We start from the raw sequence: 22452 nt of genomic DNA on the forward strand, positions 1-22452 counted from the left end.
ATAACATATGTACCATGTGTTATGTGACTTACGTCTAGTCTACAAACCTACTGTGCCCAGCACCAGTGCTCTCAAACATGTGTAGCTCTGCACCTGCTTCCCCCCAGACCAGAACAGTGTAACTGTGTCTGCAAGAGGCCACATATGGTCTAATGATGCATGATAGGACCAACAAGACTACTTACATTGTGTAGACTCAACTGCATTGCTTCCAGTCTGAGCAGTAGCATTCATTGAGCCACAAATCTGGTGTGAGGGCAGCACTGCTGGGCACAGGAGCTAAGTACAGACATTCGAAAAGCCAGAAGTTGAATTGATTCAGTCTTTGCAGGTTAGCTTAAGCTGCAAAGATTGGACCAATAAGCTGCAAAGATTGGACCAATAAGCTGCAAAGATCGGACCAACTGAATAGACATTCACTTTTCATCCAGCAAATGTGGCCACCTGCCTTCAGTGCCTCAAGCCAGAAGCCAGGGGATTCTAGAGCACAGCTCTCTGGCATGTAGCTAGCATGGACTGTGTGTTCATTACTTCTTCCTGCTGCCTCTGAGGTCTCTGGGATTTTCAGTCCACAATCACAGAAGCAGGACTCTGCAGGGTTGCTTATCACTTCCTCTTCCTGCTTTCAGGAGCCTCTGGAATTTGTAGTGCACAGTCACAGCCAGCACTAAGTAAGCCAGGAGGGCAGGGCAGCTCTGTACTTTGGGGAAGGTGTTTAACCCTCCACCCTGACCCCAGACCACAGCCAGAGTTTGCTTGGGTGGCCAGTGAGCCAGCCCTCACTGCTCTAGGTGGGGAGCAAAGGAGCAGACAGCACAGCCCAGTCTAGGGCTGCAAAGCAGGATGGGATGCGGCAGGGACTATGATTTAACTTGAACCAGGAAGGGATCTGGGACAGAAGTTTCATAAACCGGTTTGACCTAAATCAGTTTCAACTGATAAGAACAGATTGAAAAATAAATGTTTTCGCTCGGTCTGAGCCTTCAAGAGGCTGAGAAGCGATTACTACATTCAGCTGGGTTTATCCTAAATCAGTTTCAGCCATTTTGAAACTGGTTTATGTGCAGTGAGCTTCTGTTCTGTTACAGATTTAAACTAGATCCTGATTACTTAAACTGGTTTATGGGTAACTTTTGTCCCTAGCCAGAAGGTTTGTAGACTAGTTGTGGACTCAGTGCCTTAAAATCCTGATTAAAGTTTGATCAAAGACAACATATTGCCACAAAAAATTTCAGCACATTAGGATTTTATGACAGAACAGTTTCCTTAGGAAGTTCTTAAAAAGTTCCATTTACTCTATGCTTCCCTTTGTTCTCAGGTATGACATACGCATTGCATGCAAATCCAGGCTACTAAGGACCTGGTCCACTATTGAACTCTTGGTTTTCAGATGACTTCTGCTAAAATTCAGCAGAAGAGAAAGTAATATGCAGTTGCATTCAGTAGTCCCATATGCAGTACATCTTTTGTTATCCAAAACCCTTGGAAAGGGCCTGCTGAAGAGAAGTCTGAATAGCTGAAACCCTTGGGGTAGGTGAAACAGTTACAAGTTAGTATTGAATTGAACTGTATTGAACTTCTGAGCAGAGATTCAGTACTGCAATCAGTAAAAATTAAAAACAGAAGAGTGCACGTGTAACCCGGGCGGTACTCCAAGAGGTACCCCCTCTCCAACTGAAGTGATCAAAGCAGGTGTACAAGTGCTGTGGGAGGTGTAGGGACTCTCCTCCCCTATAGAGCAGAGCCAGACCATCAATGGGGACTTAACCATATACCTTTTAATACTGGGAACATAACAGGCATAAATCAAAGGGAATAGTGGACACCACAATGCCCCAAGGGGGCAGGATTCAATAAAGGTTAGACACTTACAGTCACTGACAAAACAGGGTTAACAAAATATAAAAACACAAACAGCAGAACAAACAATACAGGTTGGTGAAGTATACAAAGGGCACAAAATGCGAAATATCAAATGACAAGGAAATATAGGGCCTTGGTACCTGGAGGGGGAGAAAACACAATGGCCCCTTTTCACTGCAAAATTTGCTTCTTGCTAACCCCAAGTCACCTCAGCTGGGACTTGAACCAAGGCCTCCCACATAGTAGGCAGGAATGCTGCCCCATAGCCACCACTGGTAGCACCACCCTCAACCTACTAGGGCACTTGACCGTCCTGGAGCCCAGCCTCACATCAAGCTGCTTAGCCTCTGATTGGAGGAGCTGGAAGCAGAGCTGGGAACCCCTCAGGTCGCTGCTCAGATCCTTCCTGGAGCTGGAGAGCCTCTCCTGCTGGCTGCAGCCTCTCCTTGCGGATCCTGGAGCCCAGCGGGGAGCCTCTCCTGTCAGCCACATGCCACGCTGCTGAGGGTCCCACTGCTACCTGCGGGTCCTGCTCTTTCAGGCTTTTCTGGGGCACTGCTCCTGCCCTGCTGGCTCAGCTCTGTGAAGCTCCTTCCTAGTTGTCCCTTGCTGGTCTCTTCCCTGAGTCAGCCCATGCTGCCCTTTTTATCCCCCTCCAGGTGACCAAAGGGGCCAATCGGGACACGGGGGGTGGGGGGAGGTGAGTCTCTGGGGCCTGATTGGTGCGGAAAGGGAATCCCAAGTTCTCCAATCATGGTTTGCCCTTTCAAAACCCCTGGGCCAGGTCACTACCAGCCAGCCCGTCACATCCTCCCCCGTGGAACCCTTCACTGTCCCCAGTGAAGCACAGACCTCAGCCTGGGGGACTACTGGACCCAAGGGGCAGTGATAGGGACCTCCCCCGGGACCTCCAGGGCATCGTAAGTGAAGCAACAGACTGGCCGAAGCTCCCGCCTTGGTTGTGAGGTGCGGTCTGGGGCAGGACTCCATGAGGGCCCTGGCAGCTCAGGTTCCCTCTCACTGGAGGAGTCTGCCCCAGTGGCAGGTAAAGGCGTGGGGATGTTTTCACCTTCGGTCTCGCCAGGAGGGGCCCCACAAGCAGCAGTCCCCGTCTCCCCTTCTCCCTGAGGAGTGGCAGGTCCTGAGTTCGGGTAAAAGTCAGCAGGGAACCACCCGTCAGAGTCCGAGTCCTCCAGGGGAGCTGCAGGTACAACTGCTGGCTGGGTGGCGTGAGGCCTCCTTCTATGGGGAGACCTAGGCCTCTCTTCTCGCGGCTCTCTGTTGGGCGGAGGGGGCCTCACCAATTAACCAATAGGCAGCAGGAGGTTCTGGTGGACTACGCGACTTCGACCCAGGCAAGACTCAGGGGAGATTTCGTATACTGGGAGGTTTTCCAGTTGTCGCACCACTGTAGAGGGTTCAGCCCGCCACCGATCAGCAATTTTGTGTCTCCCAGGTAGCCTCAGGTTTTGCAGCAACACCCGGTCTCCTTCTTGTAACCCTTGCTCACGCACGCAAGCATCATAAAGCCACTTATGTCGTTGCTGGTTTCTTCCAGCTGTTTCGGCTGCCAGTCAGCATGCACGACAGAGACGGTCCCAAAGCTGTTGTGCATATTGACCATGAGTCAAATGTTGTTGGTAGACTCGTTCTACCTCAAAGCACAAATCTATGGGTAACTAGGGCTCCCTCCCGAACAGGAGTAAATACGGACTGACCCCTGTTGCATCGTTCCTACTGAAGTTGTAGGCATGCACCAGGTATGCGATATGCTGGCTTCATGCGGCCTTCTGTTCCTGCTGGAGGGTACCCAGCATATTCAAGAGAGTGCGAGTGAAGCGTTTGGGTTGGGGATCCTCTTGGAGGTGGTAGAAATACTTGATTTCTGTATGTCGGCCACTGTCAGTACTTCACACAACAACCGGCTCTCAAAATCTCGCCCCTGATCGGAGTGGATTCTTGTGGGCAGCCCAGACACAGAGAAGTACTTTTCCCACAGTACTTTGGCAACTGTTCTTGCTGTTTGATCTCGCGTAGGGAAGGCCTGGGTATATCAGGTGAAGTGCTCTGTCACAACCAGCACATTCCCCTTTCGGTGCCCCTCCCCTTCTATGACTAGGAAATCCATGCACATGAGCTCCATGGGTTTTGAGCTCTGGATGGTGTGTAGATAGGCAGTTCGAGCGGGCAGGGTCTTCCTCCATACACACCGATCACAGTTTGAGCATCTGGTCCTTACATCTTCAGCCATTTGGGGCCAAAAGAACCCCCATGTGCCAAAAGTCATCATCAAGGCCCGTAATGCAAGGGCCTTATACGTCTGAGAGGGGACCAGCTGCCAATATTTCCATCCTTCTGGGTCCTGCACCTCCTGATGTAGCACTCCGTCAAACAAACGAAGCCTTTCCCACTACCTCAACAGGAGGTGGGCTGCTGGGGTAGCATTATTAAAGGTCACAGGGTGGATATTCCCTGATCTCTGGGCACGCAGCACCTCTCGCACATCTGGGTCCTGTTCTTGCACCGTCTGCCATTCTGTGGCCGTGACCTGGGGCAACGAAGAGGGAGTCAGCGTGGTGTACTGAAGCCAGGTCTGTGGGATCGCCTCAGGTGGCAACCCCAACACCTCAGCCATGCAAACAGTACTTTCCCTCATCTCCACAGTCTTGTATCTGCACGTCACAAATGGTCTTCACTGTCTTGGGGCTCCAAACACTCCTGGGGTTGCTGAAGAGTTCTCGAGACAGGGCATCAGCATCCACATTCTTTCCTCCCACTCGATAGTGCAGGCTGAAGGTGTAGTTGGCTAGTGCCATGATCCAGCATTGGCTGGTCACATCCAACTTAGCACTGGTGAGCACATAGGTAAGGGAATTATTGTCTGTCCACACCTGGAAAGTAGTCCCATACAGATAGTCCTGGAATTTCTCAGTGACAGCCCATTTGAGGGCCAGGAATTCAAGCTTATGTACTGGGTAGCACATCTTGCTGGGTGACAATCCCCTGCTGGCAAAAGCCACTGGTTGCCAGTGTCCATCATGTTCCTGGTACAGTACAGCCCCCAGTCCTGACAGGCTGTACTGTATCATCCGTATTTTGCACATCCATGTGCAAAATAAAAGGGTGGTTGGGATCAGCATATGCCAGCACAGATGCCTGAGCCAACTGCCAGATCACCTCCTGAAAGGCATCTTCACACCGTGAGTCCCACTGGCGACCAAAAGGCTCTGTGGGGTGTCATGTCACAGGAAGCCCATTTAAGCCATTGTTTTGCCCCTTTTTGAGGGGTGACCATCTCACCTGTTGTCCACGAGTTAGGGCATTTAAAGGTCCAGTTATTGTAGCGTAGTCTTTAACAAATCACCAATAGAAACCCACAAATCCCAGGAACCTTTTCAATTCCCTAAAGTTCTTGGGTCGAGGCCAGGTGGTCAAGCACTTACTTTCTCTGGATCAGTGCTGACCCCTTCCTGTGATACAATATGTCCTACGTACTTCACAGAGATCTGGCAGAACTTACATTTGTGCTGGAAAGTTCCCAGCAATTTGTAGTATGCCCCCCTACTCCCTGTGGGTTGGCCAAAAGCATCCTGAAGGACCTGCACTCATTGCTGGGTGGTGATAGCAGGGTTCCAGAGTTTGGCAGTCTTAAGTCCAGTGGTTTCCAGCCAATAGAGTACCTGGAGTAGCCGTTCTTCGTGTTCCTCCAGGGTCTTTCCGAAAACAATAATATCATCTAAATAAACCAGGACTTGGGTCATATACATATCCCCAACCACCTTCTCCATTAGTCGCTGGAAGGTGGCAGGAGCCCTGGATAGCCCTTGGGGCATTCATTCAAACTAACAGAATCCCTAGGGGCAAATAAAAGCAGTCTTCTCTTTGCCCTCTTCCTGCAGAGGTATCTGGTAATAGCCACTGTGGAAGTCTAGTACTGAAAACCATTTGCTCCCTACTAAACAGTCCAAAGCCTCCTGCACCCGCGGCACAGTATATTCATCAATGATGGTCTGGGCATTCAAAGTCCGGTAATCAATACACATACAGATCTGGCCGTTCTTCTTCAGCACAATCACAATGGGAGAGGCATAAGGGCTCTTAGATTCTGTGATGATGTGGTGGTCCATGCGCTCCTGCAGATGACGTCTTACTTCCCCCACCTCAGCGAGGAGAATGCGCCGAGACTTTTCGTGAAAGGGTCGTGAGTTGCTCAGATGAATGTGATGCTCCACCCCCTTAGCCTCCCCCACATCCTAGTCATGCAGGGAGAAAATATGGGCTTGAGCCCTGAGTTTGTCCCTGAGCTGAGCTTCAGGCACTGAAGAGTTCCTGAAAAAGAACCCAGAAGGGTCAATTGGAGCAGGGTTTCCCTCCTGCTCAGGGTTCACCACTTCAGCTTCCTTTATCAAGGCCACCTTCTGTCCCGGGTGGACCACAATATCTTTCAAGGTTGGGTTAACCACTATCATGGTAACCGGGTCTTGGTTGAGCCCTTTTGTCTCGATCACACCACCAGGAACCCTCAGCGCATCGGGTCTCTCTCTCCCGGTGGGGGTCTCCACCACCAGCAGCTTATTCTTTCCATCCCTCTCAATCCAATTGCATACAGTAGGCAAAGCCCATTGGATCAGTTCAGGGACTCGCTGGGGCTTTGCTCCAGAGAAATGCAGGGTCTCCACAACCTCAGGGTGACCCATCTCGCTATGCTCCCATCGGTTATACACCTCTGAGCACAAGGGATGCATCTTTAACCGTTGTTGGTAATCTGGGCCAGCCTGTTGTTTACAGTAGTAAGCAAGTACCTGGAAAAGACTGGAGTTGGTCCCTACAATGAGAGTGGCCCCTTTCATCTACCCCGGATCAGGGCACACTAGATTGATGGTTGACACTTCTTCCTCCACCCCAGCTATTTCAGCAGGGAATTTTAGCCTCACATTCACATAACCCCTGTAAGAATACTGTTCTTGGCTTAAGCCACAAAGTCCCAACCCCATAAGGGGAAGCAAAGGCAGGTGTCTCAGATGTTCCTCATAGAAGGATTCAAATAGGATGGTAACCTGGGACCCGTTGTCTAGAATGGCCCAGCACAGGTGACCATTCACCATCATGGGGACCTCTGCACGGGTTCCCACTAGCCCCTTTGGCAGTGAATTTACTGAAAGTAATGTGCAGGAGTCTGTCTGGGTCCAGAGCAGAGCCAACTCCATTGCTCTGCCCCTTCCCCATTTCCCGCTGCCCAGCGCCCTTTTAACCTTTCAAATACCAATTCAGGGTTCTCAGGCTGGGTGCACTCCCGAGCCATGTGCCCTTGCTCCCCACATCTATAGCAGAACCCCGGGCCCTAGAGCGGGTATGGGGCCAAGGTCCTCCTGAGGCATGAGGACTGGGCAAGGGCTGCCCCCTGGGGTGGGGGGGTTCTAGACATGGCAGCTGCTAGCGCTGGAGCCACAGGCTCCTCCTCCACTCCCAACAAGGTGTCCTCATGGGGAGCCACCATCAGCACCCGACCCATGGGTCCTCTCCGGGGAGAAACATCCTCTGGGACCCACATAGTCTCTCTGAGTCTGGATATCTCTTCCTCTTCATGAATCTCTCAGAGGAGGTGACTGAAGTCAGGTGGGCTGCTCCTGCTCCCCGCTAAGTTGAGGTTCAGGAGTAAGTCCGAGCTATATTGTGCCCCAAGATGAATTTGCCGGAGCCATATCTGATCGGCGTCAGTGACCTAAGTGCTCCTTGGGTCACCAGGCATTGTAGCACGGGCTCTAAGTGAAGGACATACGCTGAAAGAGTCTCGCCCTTGTGCTGGAAAGTTCCCAGCAATTTGTAGTATGCCCCGCTACTCCCTGTGGGTTGGCCAAAAGCATCCTGAAGGACCTGCACTCATTGCTGGGTGGTGATAGCAGGGTTCCAGAATTTGACAGTCTTCACAACCCCAAAGGCAGGCTCCCGCAAGACCTCCAGCAGACAGCATCACTTATCCTCATCAGGTATTTGCCAAGTCAGTAAAGTCCCTTGAATATGGGAGAACCAAGAGTCAAATCCTTCCTCCCCTGCAGGGATTGGCAGGGTTCCTGAGAAACTCTGGAGTCTCTTATAGGCTGCCTGGTCACTGGAGGAACGGGTCACCTCCCACAGAATCTGCTGGAAAACCCTCACCCATTCCAGGGTAGCTTCAGTACCAGCAGTTTGCCCTGCTCCCCCCTGCACAGTCCCATCACTCCCAGAAGGTACGGCAGACTGGTTGGCATTGGACATGTCGCCTGGTGGCTCTCTCTCTCTCTACAGGGGTACACAGTGCTTAAATAATATTCTAGCACCAGCTACGTGGGAATCCAGGATGAGCCCCCAAAATGTAACCTGGGTGGTACTCCAAGAGGTACCCCCCTCTTCAATTGAAGGGATCAAAGCAGGTGCACAAGTGCTGTGGGAGGTGTAGGGACTCTCCTCCCCTATAGAGCAGAGCCAGACCACCAATGGGGACTTAACCATACACCTTTTAATACTGGGAACATAACAGGCATAGATCAGAGGGTATAGTGGACACTACAACACCCCAAGGGGGCAGGATTCAGCAAAGGTTAGACACTTACAGTCACTGACAAAAAACAGGGTTAACAAAATATAAAAACACAAACAGCAGGACAAACAATACGGGCTGGTGAAATATAAAAAAGGCACAAAATGTAAAACAACAAGGAGATACAAGCCCTTGGCACCTGGAGGGGAAGACACATAGGCCCCTTCCACTGCAAGAAGATTCATTTCTTGTTATCTCACCCAACCCAGCTGAGACTTGAACTCAGATCTCCCACACAGTAGGCAGGAATGCTGCCCCACAGCCACCACCGGTAGCACCACCCCCAACCTACTAGGGCACTTGACCTTCCTGGAGCCCAGCCTCACATCAAGCTGCTTAGCCTCTGATTGGAGGAGCTGGAAGCAGAGCTGGGAACCCCTCAGGTCGCTGCTCAGATCCTTCCTGGAGCTGGAGAGCCTCTCCTGCCGGCTGCCCATCGCGCTGCTGAGGGTCCCACTGCTACCTGCGGGTCCTGCTCTTTCAGGCTCTTCTGGGGCACTGCTCCTGCCCCGCTGGCTCAGCTCTGTGAAGCTCCTTCCTAGTTGTCCCTCACTGGTCTCTTCCCTGAGTCAGCCCATGCTGCCCCTTTTATCCTCCTCCAGGTGACCAAAGGGGCCAACTGGGACCCGGGGGTGGGGAGAGAGGGGAGTCTCTGGGGCCTGATTGGTGCGGAAAGGGAATCCCAAGTCCTCCAATCATCTTTTACGCCTTCAAAACTCCTGGGCCAAATCATTACCAGATTGGTGAGGAAAGGGAATCCCAAGTCCTCCAATCATCTTTCGCCTTTTCAAAACCCCTGGGCCAGGTCACTGCCAGCCAGCCTGTCACACACATTACCAACTGTTTCGAAGTACAGTACTCTTTTCAAACTTAAGGGCAGAGCTGCAATGTTTATTAAATCAAGCTTAAAAAGAGAACTGTTTGTTATGTAACACCAACAGTTACAAGTTACTAAAAAAAGTTGTCAGTCAGAAAACTGAGGGGTTAAATAATCTGAGGTTTGGCAAAGCAACAGTTACAAATAACTACATAAATGATGTTTATGTTGGTATGTGTATATTACATACAAAAATACAAATAAAATGTGTGTGTTTATATTTCACACAAAAGTTACGTTAAAAAAGACATTACTAATAAAACAAATTCAAGCACTGAAAAATCTGGATATGCCAGAAATCGCCTATGCAACCTAAATTTTCATAGGCTTTCACCACTTTTCAGGAGACAGTAAAGGCACATCCTTGGTGCAGGAGCAGCCTTCTAACAAACGTCTAGATCCCAGCCTCATAACGTGACAATACTAGAGGTGTGCAAAGAACTGGACATCAGGATATTTTAACATGAAGAAAGCATATTGTCCCCTTCCTCATTCTTGCAACAACTAAACCATTTTGGATAAATATTTCTCCTCCCTACAATTCTTCCTAAACAAACATCCAGAAAATTCCAAGCTGCACAGTTATAGTTTGGCAAAGTTACGAGCAAATGAAAAGAAGTTCTTACAATTTTATAACAGAAAGTGTACAGCAGACTGCATAACAGGCACTGCAACAAGCCCTGCTGTGTCTTCTGTAACACACCCTCCCGATCCCAGTCCCAAACTCAATCCCATTGTGGCCAAGTCACACAATTCCAATAGTGCGGTCACTCTTTAAAGTGGTTGTAATTTGAAGTGTAAAATGCTTGCCTTAATGAAATCAAGAACAATATCTTATAGTCCTCCACCTGTCTCTGTTTGTGTGGTGGCACTGAGATTCACAGAGGTCTGAGAGCAATGGCAGATGCAAGAATGCCATGCCCCGGTGCTCCATCCACTGCCTGGAAGGTTTGATCTTTTTTGCTGGAATATGCTGCCTCTAATTTTTTCCCCCCGCTTACATTTGCCTTCTTGGTCATAGTGCTACTCTCCCTTCCAGGGTGAGCTGTTGACAAGTGCCTCAGAAATGTTGCACCTAATTCAAACCATTTTGAGGTTCCTGCTTTCCTGTTGTGTGCTGTTTCCCAGAAGTGTAACAAGACAGCTCCATGCCCTGGGTAGTGGTGGCACAGCCAGCTACTGCTGTTTTCTCATCCCCGTTAAAGATGAGCCAGGGCTAATACCTCCGTCATCCCCCTCATTTATGCTGCTGCTGTTTCCCCCCATTTTGCAATGCTTCTTTTGCAGTTTGTTCTATGGGGATGACAGGTAATATATGCTTAACTATTTTAATGATCTGTATTTGTTGACTAAGAAAAAAGAGAAATTCCCAAACTAAGTTACCCAGCAGGCTCCAACTCCAATAAAATGAGATCTTGTTCTCTTTCAGATGTGAGAACAGGCTGTAGCCGTTTCCAGTCAACAATAATTGAACACAGGGGCAAGGCTTATTTGAAGTTTAATCCATGTGAATTATAGTTACAGTGCTGGTTCCAGTATGCTGGTATTGTATTTGTCCTCAAAGTGACCCTGCAGGGTTCATATCCCATGTCTCACTCTCAATGCAGGCAGCTCCCTGAGGATGGACACTCCCTAATCTACCTTCAGGAGCCTAGAAAGATTCAATAATAGACAGAAGATTTATTTACAAGCTACTGTGATGCTGCAGTGTTACATTTCTGTGCTACATGGTTCAAAAGGTCTCTCCGAACACCAGGTGATAAGGCAGGAATTAGAATGACGTAATTTAAGTCATTTATCTAAAAAAAATCTAACAGGAAGGAAACTGTTCTTTTGGGGCCAAATCACTAGGTCTTTGAAGTAAATTCCTTTATTGAAACCGCATTTTCACCCTGGTACGACAACTTCCATTGTTTGTAAAAGTCTCTTAGGAAGTATTTTCACATTCAGGATATGCAACTGCAGTTAATATTCTGTTCTATAGGGGACCTGTTACTTTTCAGCTGCATGAATACATCACTAGACATTTAGCCTTCTTTTTCAGGAAGAGAAACGCTTCATTTTGTCAACAGATTGTGATATATTCATATTTCTCCTTTGGTTTTCATTCCTTGTAAGCATATACAAAGAATTCACCCACTAGCATCTTCATTGTCAGATAACAGCTCTTCAGCAATCTAAGGATGGAAACAGATGTTACCTTTTATCACTTTTGTGCTGCCATAAAAGCTTTATGGCCACACGAAGTGAAAGCAAATAGCTATCCATACCCTTTGTTGTGCCACAGATTGGTCATGGCAAAAGATTGTAATAACTTGTGTCACTTTATTGCAGCAGAAGGGTAGTTGTTTTAAGTCAGGAGGGCATGGGCAGCCAGGACCTTTCGTCACTCTCTAGCTACCCCAGGTAGATGCTCCTGGGGCCTGAGGGCCTTGGTCCTCCATGCCATAGGAATTCCCTGCACCGCCTGGCTTCCCCGCTTCCAGAAATGCGCCCCTGGGATCTCCGGACACAGGGAAAGTCAGGGTTCTCCACTTCCAGAGACATGCTCCAACCACTCAGTAATTTCATCACAGAAATCTGAATACAAAACCATCACCTGGGAGGTGATACACGCCGTAGTAAAGAATCTGGTGTTTTGTTTTCTTTTGTTGTTTAGCTGTTGCATGGCTTATACCTGCTGTAGTGAATTTAATATCTGTGCTAAATTTTGATCAGTTATTCTGGTGTAAACTGTCTTTTATTGTTGAATATTTTACCATTAAGAAGAGTGGACTTTCATACTTACGTATTGTAGTTTGCCAATATTTCTGGTAGAGAAGTTGATGTATGAAGTTCAGTTTCAGTGACATCATGTCTTCCCATTCACATAGCAGCACTACCAAAGGACTTTACAGCTATACTGTTGGAGTCACCTGGCTTTTTCCAACTGTGGTAGAATTAAGTAAAATCCTCACACATACTTGAAGGGTTGAATTTGGTGATAATGCTGTGTATCACCTGACAAAGGCATCTAATGGAAGATATTTCCATATGGTGACATTCATTTTATCTAAGGGTGCAGGGATTACCCACTCTATCCATCTCTTCTGTTACTACATGGCATCTTCAACATTCATCTAAGGATACTATAAAGCAAAATAAAAATGATTGGAAGGGACTGGAGACAGTTTTGTGGATAGAGCATTAGATCGGAGCAAGAGAAACCTACAGTTGAGAATTCCTATGCCACCGGAGATGAGCTGCTTAATCACTTGTCTGTCAAAAGTGAATAATACATCCTTGTCTCACAGGGGAGTTGCAAAGCTAATTCAGTCATGACTGTGAGGTGTTGAGATATTGCTATAAAGAACATTACATGGGTACATAGCTAAAACTAGTTTGTCTACATGTGCTCATCTGTAAACTAATTAGAATGTATTGGAGCAGACTTGATTAATCAAATCTGTTCTGCATTCTAATTACAACGCTCCAGGGTTGCCTCACCGTCATGTGTATTAAGCCCCCGTGAGTTTTAAAATGGCTGAGGGGGTGCTTTATCTAAATATCACTGAATGGGCTTTAGATAAAGCATCCTGCAGCCATTTAAAAATGTGCAGGGGCTTAATACATGTGATGGTGAGCCGTTTTAATTAGAGTGGCTGTCCAGCAACTGGTTTAATTAAAATGCCTCCCCACTCCTACCCCTGAGCATGTGTATAGACAGCCCCAGGAGATCTCAACCAAGCCTATACTACACATACTCCCTGATATTACCTGAGCTCCAAGTTTAAAACTTTGTACCTTTACACTATATGGCAGTCACAGGGGTGTGGCTGCAGTGTAGACATGCCCTGGGATTCAATATTTCACACAAGAATATTGGCTCTTTACCTATGGCATCTATGCAAATCTATCTCTTATAGCATAGAACAAAGCAGAAGCATAACTCTAATCATAAAAGGAGATAAAGTACTGAAGAAAAATTCAAGAGAATCATGTCTTCAACCTAAGCAAAAACATCTGAAAAATACCTTGAACACACTGAAGTAAAAGGATTACTTGAGCAAACAGACTGCTGTGGTACTTGCTCCATTCATCTTCACTGCAATGAAGCTGATGGGTAGGATAAGATATAGAAAACAATTAGCCATATGCATTGTCTGCTCTGAAACTAGCTGTATCTAACAGAAGTTAACAAGCATGTTTTCAAACACAGGAGACTGCTAACTATGAACATTTATCTTTTAAAAATATTATATAAAAACACTATTACTTTCTGCATGGATAACGGTAGGTTTAAGATGAAAGGCTGTGCTGCAGAGGGAGCATAGTGTTCCAGCCCCCGATGAGGAGGTAGGGTAGGCAGCTTTCAGTCTCGTAGCAATAATAGGAAATATTGGAAGGCCCTACAGTAATGCAAAAGCCCCTGTCTTTGTCTTACATCACTGGTGTGAAACTTTTATCATTTGTTTGAATGATGTATTTGAATTGCTTCCATTGCTACTATTTGCTGTCTCCACAGGAGTCAACAGCATGGTTCCCATGGTGCTGTGTACTTTCTTAAAAGACACTGCACACATACAGTACCACATGTTTCTGAAGTTGCTATGGTAATGAAAGTACTTGTCTTCTACAAAACTGTAGAGTGAAAAATAGGGACATAAAGCATGAGGCTAAGCCACAGGAGTGTGAATAATGAGGGGGGTCAGCTTATTTCTGAAGATGTATTTGGCTTGGGTTTTTTTCTTCTTTAAAGATATACAGGCATTTGTGAACTCATTTTTTCATTAGATTTTGCTTTTTTTTTTTACTTTAAAACATACATAGGACCATCACCTGGTATTGGGGAAATATGCCCAAAACCCAAAACTGGGTATAGTACAGAGAGGGCTTTTGCTAGTTTTTGCAAAGTTTTGCATATTCAGTTTTTGCTGGAAGTGAAAAATTAAATTAGTAACAGTAGTAGGCACTCATCAATCCTTCTGGATCATGGTATATGTGTGAAAGGTCACCAAGACCTTTGATGCACACGTCTAGGCAGAAGTATGGAGGAGTAAAGGCTGCCCAGATATTTCATCCCCCTTTAGACCACTGAGACAGACTGAGTCTGGATGTTTGGTGCCTCTGTGGCTGTAGTTATATGCATGTCTAGGAATTAAACCCTGGTTTCCCACATGGCAGACAAGGAATCTATCACTCAACCACAACAGAAAGTAAATTAGTATTATACCAGAGCCAATATAACATGGTATTTTCCATTATATTATATTGTTCAGTTTATTGAATATTTACCCCACCTGACTACCTGCTACTTCCCCCTTCTCCAGACACGATGCAGGTCTCTCAGTCCCTGTATAAAGTTCTTTCACTCCCAGTTTCCCTATTTAACTCAACTGCTATACCTGGATGCTCTGTCAGTGGAGAAGATGCCTTGCTGGCTGGCTGTAGTGCTTCTCACTGGGACCTCTCCAGCTACAAAGTTCCTTATAGTACTTCTTCCCATCTTCAGTGTGTGCAGGGGCCAGCAACGTTTTTGCAGCCAGGAGCTGCTTTATCAGAGCTTAGCTCTGAGAGTGGGGTACTTCCAACCCAGCTTGCACAACCACTTCTGGAGTAGGAGCCATGGTCACTGCTTCCCCCTCCCTGGCAGTGCTACTGCCACTCTTCCCTGTCACTTGGCTGCTGTACAGGTGAAACTGCCCTGTCAAAATGCTACTGACACCCCCTGGATCTGAGCTGCATTCAGCCTGCAGAACTTAGATTGCTGAGGGGTCCTGATTGGGCAACAGCAGGTGAATTCTTTGTTTATGCTTACAAGGAATGAAAACCAAAGGTGAAATAACTGTGGACAACTTCTCCTGGCCATAAGGAAAAAAAGAGAACATGCAGTAAATATGAATATGGATGATTTACTAGGGAATCTTCTGGGCTCTCCACCAAAGGATACTATATCCACATGTAACTTTGTTCATACATCTACATTGTATTAGTCAATCATAGAATCATATAATTCTGTATTATAGTAAGGAGTATTATAGTTACCCCTCACTCAAGATTCCCAGTTCATTTTATGTTTTCAAATATATCTCTGTTACAAGCTGATCCAGAAGGGATCCTCCTCTGGCTGGAAGGGTCTGTACCTTCTGGAACATAAATTGCTTTAGAGTTAATGCTAGAAACCATTAAATACTGTCTTTTCATTGCATTTATCAGTCAATCATAGAAGTCTCCTGGTTGAATTCCATTATCTAAATGAAGTTCACGGGCTGGTCTGTGAACCTGATGAGCCTGTGAACTTCATGTCATCCACTTCCTAGATACAGAAACTCATGGACTCAATATAGACATTGAATTATGACACACTACAACCTGCCAGACATCTGACTCCTCCGGTACCTCTCCACTTTTACCTGCTACACCCCCATTCTGCCTCCCCCTCCTCCCTCCCCCACCTGTCTCTGACCCCCTGATGCCTCAATTTATATTTTCACTGATTGGCTTTTTTGCCTGCATGCCAGCCTCTGACTTATTTACTATTCCTTCCATCCAGGAAGAGCACACACCAACTGCAGATGCTTCCTCAGCCTGACAAAGGGTTTTTAAACCATGAAAGCTTGCTAAGATATATTTCTTCAACTACTCAGTTGGTCTAATAAAAGATATCAGGTTGACCCAAAGAACCTTGTCTGCCTATGTCCTTAGACCAACACCACTACAACCTACACACACAAGTGTCACAAGTTTTGCTTTGAACAGTTTGAGGTGCAGTTTCACAGAAACCCCTGCACCTAACTCCTTGAAACTTGGCAGGCTTCATGCCCTCAGAAGGGGTTACCATCCATGCTGTTTTCATCCAAATCAGCCAAAAATGATTAAGTTATAGGTATTTCAGTGATTCCCTATTATAGTCTATGGCCAAATCTCCAAATCAGTGTTGAAATTCTGAAACAGATTTGGACGATTCAAATTGGGACAGTGATCTGAAACACTGAATCAAATTGCTGTCCCTCTGAAATGGTCAAATTTGAATCCAAATCAGAACAGAGCCATTTTTCACAGCCGTACTTAGCAGCCCTGATATGCCAGTTCCCTGCCCATGCCATTGCCCCTTATTCCCGACCCACAGACCTCCAGACCTACTAGTGCCACTCACCCACAGCCCCTCCCCCCTCCCCAGCCCTGCCAAAGGGGAGCCCCAGCTGCTGGGGCTGCAGGGCCAGGTACCCATGTTTGCAGGTCCCTGCCCCTCGCAGCAGCACCCAAATCCTGGCTGCCGCCTGTAGGAGGTGATGGCTGCTGTGGTGGAGAGGAGCACAGAGCCCGGCTCCCCCTTCTCCACAGGTGGCATGGCCAGAGTGGGGGTCACTGTGGGGGTGGGGCAGATGTGGGCTGCTCACTGTGGGCTTGGGCTCCCCAACCTTCTGCCCTCCATGGGGCCTCTGCAGCCCAGCAGGCAGGATTCACCTCAGTAGGGCACAGTGGAGTTGGGAAGCTTGTTTCCACCATCACAAGCCCTGTGCTACAATGGCAAGGTGTTCCCTGCCTGCCCGGCAGCAGAAGTAGTGGTGGCACGGAGTTGTGCCCCTTGCTGCTTCCAGGCAGGCAAGGGGTGCCTTGTCATGGTGGCACGGAGCTCCCAGCAGCAGCAATGAGCTTTCCTGCCCGGCCCAGTTCTACCCTGCCACTCTGGACCCCACTGTCTGGGCCACAGAGGCCCCGGAAGGAGGGCAGCAGGGCAGGGAGCCTGACCCTGCAGAGAGTAGCCCATCCCCACCCTACACACAAATCTGGGTGGCACGTGCGTGTACACAGTGGTGGAGACCTAGGTCCCTCCCACACCGTGGATGGGCCACCCTTTCCCACTCCCCACCCAGGCCCGCAGCCACATATTCCAGCCCTGGGCCCCAAGCCCCACACAACTCCCAACTGGGCAGTAGCCCAGCCCTGCCCAAGTCCCTCCCTCCTTGACTATGGGGGCCTCAATTCCACCCCCCATCAGATTTACCTCCAGGGAGATGTTCTCCAGGCTGCCTGGCGGCCATGTGCATATGTACATGTGCACATGCACATGGCGCCCCTGCTGATTGCCTTTTCTTGCTCCCCCCAGCACCTTGCAGGCTGGAACTCTGCCAGCCTGCAAGGAGAAACTCATAATTTCCTGGATTTTTCTCTTTAAAAGAGAAAATCCAGATTTTACCACATTTTTTCCATGGTAAATGGAAAACCCAGATCCCTAGTAATGATATATGGCAGAAAAAAGGTCAATTCAGTTGTGGGCTCCATCTATAAAGGCACCATATTAAAAAGCAGGAAGGTCATAAGCCCCTTCTATATAGCTTTACTACACCCAAACTTGGAATACTGTATTCAATCTTGGACACCCCATTATTGGAGCAACCAAACAAGTGTTGAACAACCAAACAAAAATATAGAACTGGAAGAGACCTTCTAGTTCATCAAGTCCAGTCAAGTCCAGTTTTCAGTGCTACTGCAGGCAACTATAATCATATTCATAAACTGATCAAGTTAAATCTTAAAGCCATGTTTGGCCCCACATCTTCTACTGGAACGCTGTTCCAGAATCATATTGCCCTAATGGTTAGAAATCTCTCTAATTTTCATTATTTAACTTTATTCATAAAATCACATATAAGTAAAGCAGAAAGGGACCTCAAGAGGTTATCTAATGCAATCCCTTGCTTGAGGTAGGGTCATCCCTATCCAAACCATCCTATACAACCTCTTAACAAAACTATACACTCAACCCTGACACAACCATGGGACAGAACACTCTAATTTGCCATAGGACAAGCAGGGGGACCACATCAACTTTAAGCAAATTGTCCGTGTACTACTCTCTGCAACTAAAGAGAAAAGGTACTTTCCCTCTTCTTTATGGCAGCCTATCAGGTACTATTTTATAATCCACTTGTTCCTATAACAACTTTTTTTTTTGATAGCTTTTTTTCTTTCTTGGATCTCATCCTCCTGATGTCTTTAATGAGCACAGGCATATTCTTTCTCATCCTTTGTTTTGCTAGGTTAAGCAAACCTAGTTCTTCTAGTCTATTTTTGTAAAGGAGGCACTTTATACCCACAGTCCTCTTGGTATCTGATCAAGTTTGACTTCATTTTGCTTGAAAATAGGTGGCCAGAACTGTACACAGTGGGACGTCTACATGTGAAATTAACATGGATAAACTCAAGTGTAGTTTGTGCCAGGGTATATTGTTTCTGGGCACAAGAGTTTACATGTGTTGAGCCAGGATGGTGCAGCCCCAGCTAGCACAGAGCGGCAGGGGTTGGAGGGACTGGCTAAGGTGCAAGGGTTTGCAGGGTTTTCAGTGCGGGCTTAGCCAGCAGGCACCCTCATGCCCAAGCCAACTCCATGCATTGTGGCAGAGTAAATAACTCTGCCATATGTAGCAGGCTTACCTTTCAGAACTTGGGTTGAGTCCCAAGCTTGAGATTCTTCTGTTTTGATTGGTGGAGCCCATCCACGAATCAGGAGGCAGCAAGAGAAATGAAGGCATGTCCCTTTCCTGAGGGGAGATGGAGAAGAGCTCCCCCAGACCTGATTGAAGACTGCAACACTGTTAGGTGTGGAAGACTTCGGGGGTGGAGCCCTGGAGAGTATAAAAGAAGTTGTGTGCCCAGCATGAGGGAGATGCACTGGGGACAGAGAAGAGAAAAGAGCGGGGCTTAGAAGAGCTGAAGAGAGCTGCTCAGCAGGGCAAAGCAGTAGCCTAAAAGAGCCCATGAAGACTTCCATTGGCAGGGAGCTGTGGAAGGCTCCAGTGGTTAGGCTCTTGGTGTGCAGCACAGCGCACAGCATACGAAAGCTGAGTGAGATGGCTCAGGTCTGCAACCTTTGGTGTGCAGCCAGAGACACAGTGCACAGGCCAGTGCATGAACCAGGACCTTTGCAGCCACTTGGGTGGCTCAGGTTCCCAACCTCTGCACGAGGCTGTGAGCTTGGTGCAGGAGACACTGCACAGAAGGTGAGGGACCGTGGAAGCTGCTTGGGGTGGCTCAGGTCTACAGTAGCTGGCATGGGGCAGCAGCTCAGTGCAGATGATACTGCACTGAAGGTCTGGGAGCAGTGCTGCACAAGGCTGCCTGGGCCTCCAACCCCTAGCACAAGGCGAAGCTCCTGCTACACACAGCGGTGCATGTGGCCCTAAGCTGGGTTGGCAGCAGCAGAGTCAGGAAGCATGAAGGCCCGGTGGGGAACAGAGCTCGACCTGGAGAATGGGAGGCAACCCTTTGGAACTGTGTAGTAGTAAGTAACCCTGGAGAGAGGGTCCCCACAGGGGATAGACCACCAGGATTGTGAAAGGCCACCACATGGACCACTCCTGGATGATAGTGGGGGCTTAGGAGTCTTTGGGTCTCCCTCTCCTTTTCTTTCCCTCCACTTCCTTTCCTATAGTGGTACCTTGGGAGTAGGCCCCTGCCCTGGAGGTAGTCTAAGGACTGCTGGTTATATTTGTGGACTGTGCCTTATAGTTTATGTGAATAAGCTGAAGTAATAGTTTGTATATTAATAGAGTTATAAGGTTGCCCAATCAATATCCTTTGTTCTGGGTTGTTCTATTGTTCATTTGTATTTTTGAATAATAATTGGGTGGGGTTTTTATATATATATATATATATATGGTATAGGATTTATTGTTTTGTAAATTTATAGATGGATAGATAGATTGACTGGGTCTGACTCTACAGGGGATGGAGGTGACCACTGGGCTGCTGTGTCCCTCCATAGCACGCTGCCCTACCAATAATTCCCTCAATTGGAGAGGGGAGTACAAACCTGTGTACACCTGAGCTACACATAGGATAGTACTTGTGTCTGGCAGTACTATCCTATGGCAGAGTTAATTCATTTACTAATTAAAACATCTGTAGTTTACTCCTGATATTCTACTGCAGAGCTAATTAGTCAACTCCACAGTAAATATCTCATGTAGACACGCCCAGTATGTCGGATAACACCTGGTACATTTACAATAATATTTCCCTGTCCCTACTAAGAACAGAATATATTAGTGACGCTTTTCAAGACTGCATCATATTGGTGGCTTATAAGCATGCTATGATCAACTAAGAACCCTAGATCTTCCTTTTGGTCTCCTTGAGTTTCCAGTTTGCAGCAGAAATTTTTGTTGTTAGTCCCTAAGCATGTGATCTTATGCTTTGTGCATTACTTTTCATTCCATTTCTGTTACTCCAGTCCTCAAGGTCATCCAGTTCTTCCTGTATGATAGTCTGATCCTTTTCTATATTGACAATGGCTCTCAACCTGAGTTAGCACAATCCCATTTTTAAACAAAGGCCATTAATGAGAATATGAAATAAGGTTGGTTCTAAAACCTGCAAGTTAGAACCTTTCAGGGTGCTTGTACACATGATGAAAATTGGCCCTTTTTGCAGTTTAATTGCATTGCGCTGTATATGCGTGGGGGTTATTTATGATTTAAATGAGTTTGCTATGTTGCAAACTAAACCACATCTGAATAGCTATTAGGGTTGTGCAAAACTTTGAGTGGTGATTCAGCCCAATTCGGTAGCCGAATCTCCGAATCCGAATTGACTTGGGGACCAATTTAATGGTCCAAATTGATTCAAAGCTCTCTGAATCTTTGGAAAAGATTTGGAGCACTTTGATGATTCAGGCAGTCCCCGGTGGCTGCAGCAGGGAGCTGCAGCTGACTCAGAGCTGGTAAGTACTAGGGGCAGGGGAGTAGAGTCTGGGGGAGGGGACCATGGGGGGAACCCTGCCAGCCCCCTGATCCCCCCACTCCCCAAGCCCCCCTTTAACGCCCCCAATCCCCCAGACCACTCCCCATGGCTGCCCCACCTGCCCCAGCTCCCAGTACTTTAAAAAAAAGCTGTAGTGCTCACTGGGTGCTGCTGGGTGCTGCTGGGACCATCCCTGTTGCCCCCCCACTGCCCCACACTACATGGGAGGCTCTGCCAGGAGCTCCCCAACCCCGCCCCACTTCCCCAGCCCCACCACGGGTGCCCTGCTTGGGCCAGCTCCAGCTCTTTAAGAAAAAAAAAACGAAAAAAGCCTCAGGACTCACCGCTCCTGCAGTGGCCTTGGAGCTTTGGGGGGCTCATGCAGAGCCCCCCACATGGTGTGGGGCAGTGGGGGGCAGTGGGGATTGCCCCCACCAGCAGAAGCAGTGAGTCCTAGGTTTCTGGGGGGGGTTCTTAAAGGGCCAGAGCTGGCCTGGGTGGGGCACCTGTGGGAGGGCTGGGGGAGCAGGAGTGGCTTGGTGGGGCTCATTGCAGAACCACCCATGCAGTGTGGGGCAGTGGGGGGCAGCAGGGATCGCCCTCTGCCCAGCAGCACCTGGTGAGCTGGGCCTTTTGTTTTCCAAGTGCCAGGAGCTGGGGCAGGTGAGGCAGCCATTGCCAGGCTGGGAAAGGGGTGGAGGATGGGCCTAGCCTGGCTGATTCAGATATTTGGAGATTTGGCTGCTTCCGAATCTCTGAATCAGATTCAGCCGAATCGAATCAGGACAGTGTCCTGAATCAGCTGAATCCAAATCTGAAGAGAATAGTAGCCACTTTGCACAGGTCTAGTAGCTATTTGTTACATTGCAGCCTTTGACAGCTCACCCACCTGCCTCAGGAGAGGCGGGCTGAAGGCAGAAGCAGATAGGGGCCCGATAATTTTTTTTTTTCATGGAGCCTGCCCACATCTTCCGCAGCTGGAGGTGGGGAGAGGCTGAGCTGCTGGTGGCCAAGCAGCCCTTGAACTGCAGAGAGCCCCAGTCCTTGTTTCCATGGTGGCAGTGCCCCCTGGGGTCACCCAGGTGGGTGCCTAGTGGGCAGGTGCTGCCCCAGCTCGGGCTCAGGGAACAGTTGGATCAGACTGGGTGCTACATCCAAGCTGGGGCAACACTTGCCTGCTAGCCACCTGCCTGGGTGGCCCTGGGGGCACCGCTTCTGTGGAGGGAAGGTCCGGGCCTTGCCACAGCTCAGGGCCCACCAGCAGCTTGCCCCCCTCAATGGGAAAAAAAATGGATAAGGGCCCTCACTGCTTTTTTTTCCCCTCAGTGGAGCCTGCTTGGGTGAGCTGCTGCCAGGCCATGCAGCCCCTGAGCTGCAGAGGGGCCCAGTCATTCCCTCCGTGGCAGCGACA

The sequence above is a fragment of the Crocodylus siamensis genome, chromosome 3 (genome assembly GCF_052110815.1).
Source record: "Crocodylus siamensis isolate JL-2025a chromosome 3, ASM5211081v1, whole genome shotgun sequence".
NCBI lineage: Eukaryota > Metazoa > Chordata > Crocodylia > Crocodylidae > Crocodylus > Crocodylus siamensis.